Here is a 6244-nt window from a genome sequence, read left to right as displayed (position 1 = left end):
GTGACGCAGAAATGCGTCAAACAGTTTAGTGCGCAAAACAGGTGCACTGGAACTAAACAGGCACACGGGGAAAATATACCCTGGAGGACAAGGGGGCAGAGGGAACACTTATACACATACTAATGAGGGGATATGAACCAGGTGTGTGTAATAGACAAGACAAAACAAATGGAATGATGAGATGGGGAGCGGCAGTGGCTAGAAGGCCGGTGACGACGAACGCCGAAGCCTGCCCGAACCAGGAGCGGAGGCAGCTTCGGAGGAAGTCGTGATAGTACCACCCCCCCCCCCCCCCCCCCCCCCACCCACCCCCCCCCCCCCCCCACCCCCCCCCCCCACCCCCCTTGACGCGCAGCTCCAGCAGCGCGCCGACACCGGCCTCGGGGACGGCCAGGAGGACGCGTAGCAGGGCGAGCCGGATGGCGACGGTGGAAATCCCACAACAGGGAGGGATCGAGGATATCCCTCACCGGGACCCTGCACCGTTCCTCCGGACCGTACCCCTCCCACTCCACGAGGTACTGAAGGCCCCCCACCCGACGCCTCAAATCCAGGATGAAACGGACGGAGTACGCCAGGGCCCCCTTGATGTCCAGAGGAGGTGGAGGAACCTCCCGCACCTCAGACTCCTGTAGCGGACCAGCCACCACCGGCCTGAGGAGAGACACATGAAACGAGGGGTTAATACGGTAATCATGTGGGAGTAATAACCTATAGGTAACCTCGTTTATCCTCCTCAGGACTTTGAACGGCCCCACAAACTGCGGGCTCAGCTTCCGGCAGGGCAGGCGGAGGGGCAGATTCCGGGTCGAGAGCCAGACCCGATCACCCGGTACTAAGACCGGGGCCTCACTGCGGTGGCGGTCAGCATTGGCCTTCTGACAACGCACAGTGTGTTGGAGGTGGACGTGAGCAGCGTTCCACGTCTCCTCCTCGCGCCAAAACCAGTCATCCACCGCAGGAGCCTCGGTCTGGCTCTGGTGCCACGGTGCCAGAACCGGTTGGTAACCTAAAACACATTGGAATGGCGTTAGGTTAGTGGAGGAGTGACGGAGAGAGTTCTGGGCATATTCGGCCCATGGCAAGAACATTGACCACTCCCCCGGCCGGTTCTGGCAGTAGGACCGCAGGAAACTACCCACATCCTGATTCACCCGTTCCACCTGCCCGTTAGACTCGGGGTGAAAACCAGAGGTTAGGCTGACCGAGACCCCCAGACATTCCATGAACGTCTTCCAGACATTGAATGTGAACTGGGGACCCCGCTCAGACACTATGTCCTCTGGTACCCCGTAGTGCCGGAAGACGTGTGTAAACAGGGCCTCCGTAGTCTGCAGGGCCGTGGGGAGACCGGGCAGAGGAAGGAGGCGGCAGGCTTTGGAAAAGCGGTCCACAACGACCAGGATGGTGGTGTTACCTTGAGGAAGGGGAAGATCAGTAAGGAAATCAATACTCAGGTGAGACCATGGTCATTGTGGAACTGGTAAAGTCTGTAAATTACCCGCTGGGAGGTGCCTAGGTGCCTTATTCTGGGCGCACACCGAGCAGGAGGAGACAAACACCCTCACGTCCTCAGCCAAGGTAGGCCACCAGTACATTCCGGTCCGGCAGCGCACTGTACGATCGATACCTGGGTGACCAGAGGAGGGGGACGTGTGTGCCCAGTAGATCAGACGGTCACAGACAAGAGCAGGCACGTACTGCAGCCCAGCTGGACACTGAGGTGGAGATGGCTCTGTGCGTAACGCCTGCTCTATATCCGCGTCCATCGCCCATACTACCGGCGCCACAATGCAGGAGGCCGGGAGTATGGGGGTGTTGTGTCTGGGCCTCTCCTCTGGTGCGTCTGCCTTAACGTTCTTCGTACCCGGGATGTATGATAGTGTAGAAGAACGGGTGAAGAATAGGGCCCACCTGGCCTGGTGAGGGTTCAGCCTCCTCGCTGCCCGGATGTACTCCAGGTTACGGTGGTCCGTCCAGATGTGGAAAGGGTGTTGCGCCCGTTCGAGCCAGTGCCTCCACACGGTCAGGGCTCGGACAACAGCCAACAGCTCCCGATCACCAATGTCGTAGTTCTGCGCCGCCGGGCTGAGCTTCTTGGCGAAGAAGGCACAGGAGCGGAGCTTGGGTGGCGTGCCCGAGCGTTGAGATAGGACAGCGCCTATCCCTACCTCGGACGCATCCACCTCCACTACGAATGGTAGTGATGGATCGGGGTGGGCCAGTACCGGGGCTGAGGTGAACAGACCCATCAGGTTATTGAAGGCCCTGTCAGCCTCAGCAGACCAGCGGAGCCGGGACGGCCCACCCTTCAACAGATACGTGATGGGAGCTGCGACCTTGCCAAAGCCCCGGATAAACCTCCGATAGTAGTTGGCATAGCCAATAAAGCGCTGCACCTCCTTTACCGTGGTTGGAGTCGACCAATTACGCACGGCTGAAATGCGATCTCCCTCCATCTACACACCTGAGGTGGTAATGCGGTATCCAAGGAAGGAGACGGACTGTTGGAAAAACAGACACTTTTCTGCCTTGGCATAAAGGTCATGTTCCAACAGTTGGGCCAGCACTTTGCGAACCAGGGACACATGCTCGGCGCGCATAGCAGAATACACCAGAATGTCATCGATGTAGACCACTACACCGCTACCAAGCATGTCCCGAAACACCTCATTCACAAAGGACTGGAAGACGGATGGAGCATTCATCAAACCGTGAGGTATCACCAGGTATTCATAATGCCCCGTGGTTGTGCTGAATGCTGTCTTCCACTTGTCCCCCTCTCGGACACGCACCAGGTTGTATGCACTCCGGAGATCTAATTTTGTGATGAAGCGCGCCCCATGCATTGACTCGATCACAGATGGAATGAGGGGGAGAGGATAACTAAATTGTATCGTCCCCTTGTTCAGTGATCGGTGGTCAATGCAAGGGCGCAGACCGCAGTCTTTCTTCTTCACAAAAAATAAACTTGAGGAGGCGGAAGAAGTGGAGGGACGTATAAACCCCTGGCGCAGGGACTCGGTGACGTATGTCTCCATAGCCTCCATTTCAGCCTGTGACAGGGGATACACATGACTCCTGGGAGGCACAGTGTCTACCCGGAGGTTTATCGTGCAATCCCCCGCCTGATGAGGTGGTAATTTGGTCGCCTGCGTTTTGGAAAACGCATGCACCAAATCGAGGTATTCAGGGGGGAATGCGCACGGTGGAGGTACTGTCTGGACTTTCCACCGTGGTTGCATCAACGGAAACACAGAGACACCTACCCTGACACTCTCGCGACCACCCTGTGAGAACCCTCTGCGGCCATGAAAAGGTGGGGTTGTGGAGTGCTAACCAGGGGATACCTAACACAACAGGGAAAGTGACTTGCTCACGATGAATCTCGTGGGTAACCATAGTGACTGGTGCTGTAACCTCCCTAATGAACCCGGACCCTAATGGTCGACTGTCAAGTGCTCTGATGGGGAGTGGAATGGATAGGGGAACCAATGTAATGCCTAGACTGTGTGAAAATGACCTGTCCATAAAGTTCCCAGCTGCGCCTGAATCGACCAGCGCCTTACACTGGGGAACTACTATGTAATCAGGAAAGTGGATGGGTAGGGTACAGTGCGCAGCAGAGGGCTCTGAACGAGTGTGGGTGTTCGATACCTGGGGTGACGCGAGAGTGCCCTGCCTGCCGCCTCCAGACCGAAAAGAACGCTGACGACATTGTGCAGTGAAATGTCCTCTCGTGTTACCAGAGTGACACTGGCGCTGTCGTCCTCCGCTCTCCCGGATCGCCACTCTACCCAGCTCCATCAGCTCGTGATCCAAGTCGAGCGGAGTTGGAACGGGCAGGCCCCCTCCAGGACATCCTCTGGCCGCCAGCAGATTGTCCAACCAGTTGGCCATGTCCACCAGTTGAGTGAAGGACAACATGGTGTCCCGGCAGGCTAGCTACTTTCGGACGTCCTCACGTAGATGGCACCGGAAGTGGTCGATGAGGGCCCGCTCTTTCCACCCGGACCCAACTGCAAAGTCCTGCGCGGTCCTCGTCCCCTGCCTCAGGTGGAACAGCCACTCGCCCGCCTCTCAACCCTCGGCGGGTGATCGAAGACTCCCCATAGTTGTCCAACGCGGCTCCTCCTTCATTCCAGACCGCGTTGGCCCACTCCAGGGCTTTCCCCGAGAGGCAGGAGACGAGGGCGGACACCTTCTCCCGCTCCGATGGGGCCGGGCTGATGCTGGAATAGTAGAGCTCCAGTTGGAGGAGGAATCCCTGGCAGAGAGCAGCTGTCCCGTCGAAATCCTGTGGTCGGGATATATGGATCCCTCTGGGTGCTGGGGTGTGGGTGGCTGGATCCGGTCGCCCAGCTGGTCCTGACAGATCGGGTTCTCTCCTCTCCAGGCGTTGGATGACCTGGAGAACCCGATCCATCGCTTCTCCCAAACTAGCATCGTCGAATGCTCCTGGACCCGTGCCACGACTCCAGGCATGCGCTCCTTTCCTGCTGAGTCCATGTCAGGTGGGTGATTCTGTGATGGGTGATTTGAAGGAGTCAGCAGGAGGGTAAATCACAGAATACAGAGTTAATTCTGGAATACAGTGTTACGCAGAAATGCGTCAAACAGTCCAGTGAGCAAAACAGGCGCACTGGAACTAAACAGGCACACGGGGAAAACATACCCCGGCAATACAAAATACACGGAGCTCAACCGAGCTACACTCTCCTCACAATAAACAATCACCCACAAGGACAAGGGGGCAGAGGGAACACTTATACACGTACTAATGAGGGGATATGAACCAGGTATGTGTAATAGACAAGACAAAACAAATGGAATGATGAGATGGAGAGCGGCAGTGGCTAGAAGGCCGGTGACGACGAACGCCGAAGCATGCCCGAACCAGAAGAGGAGGCAGCTTCGGAGGAAGTCGTGACACACGTTTTCAATTTCAGGACTTGCTGCATCACCTGGACCTCCTACATCAAGCATGGGGAGGTTCCCCTGCAAGAGAGCAGTACACCATTCCAACCTTAGTTAATTGGTTCAAAAGCATTTAGAGCATGGGTCGGCAACAGGCGTTTTTTGGGGGGCCCTGCCAAAAAGTCGTAACATTTAGGAGATTTTAGTTTTTGGTTAAAAAAATGACTACAATCATCAGAAATTCAGCTAAAACTTAGTTTAATTTAGGAAATCTGTTCACCAAATCTGTTCACCATTCCCACAAATGAAAAAAGAGACGTGATTGTGTAATCAAGGTATGAAATGATTGTTATTTTCAATACAATCTCCTTTTGGGCTTAGTTGTGTTCAATTTGCAGTGTATAAATTATCAGAATTATGTTCCAGCCCACCAACCATCTGCACTGACAAAAATGATCCTGCGGCTGAATCTAGTTGCGTACCCCTGACTTAGAGCATGCTACATTGGACACTACCACCACTCCCCAGGGTTTTTAGCCATGAGTGATTAGCTAAGTGAACAGAGTGACTAGCTAAGTAAACAGAGTGACTTGCTAATTAAACAGATACAAATTGTGGGTTGCAGGCCAATAAAATGACTTTCAAGGTTACTACAAGACTACCAATTCAAGGTCAATCTGGTGTACAGTCCCACTGGATTTTCCGCTGCAATGGGTATCGTAGGCATTTCTGCCCAGCATCAAAAGCACTTACAGACAGGAGACGGTGAAAATCAAAACTATCCCTACAGCCCTGACTAGTGTGGAGCGAATTAGCTTTGGGCCCCTCAGGGTTGAGAGAAAATCTGAAGAATAGGGTTCATGTCCAGGTCAATATAGCATGGTCAATAAATGCACTCCTATTACAGAGGTGAAGGTGGCTGACTGGTAAAGTGACAGCTCTCTCTGGCCCCTATAGGAAATCCAGTTGTATCTCTACAGGTGTAGGAACTTAATTTGATCACTCTTTTGTTGCTGAGAATTATCCTGAACTGCAGGAAATTAAAACTTGTAGTATAATTGAGTTTTAAAAGGGCTTCTAAAGTTTGTCATTTCCACTGAAATTTCAGACATGATTTACCCTAACAAAAAATTTATCAACCCCAACAAAAATATCCATTAATTATAATCCACTGAATAATTCACATTTCCTGTTGCTGCAGAATTATTTTCCTACTGTAGCAAACTGACTCAAATTAAGATCCTACATCTGTAGCTGTACAGTATTTGCATGTTTTGTATCTATATCAGGGAGTATTCAGTTTGCAAAGGGGTGTAATACGTCAAAT

This window comes from Coregonus lavaretus (assembly GCF_964263955.1).
Source record: "Coregonus lavaretus genome assembly, chromosome: 20".
Taxonomy (NCBI): domain Eukaryota; kingdom Metazoa; phylum Chordata; class Actinopteri; order Salmoniformes; family Salmonidae; genus Coregonus; species Coregonus lavaretus.
The sequence above is the reverse complement of the archived record's forward strand: the minus strand, read 5'-3'. Positions refer to the sequence as shown.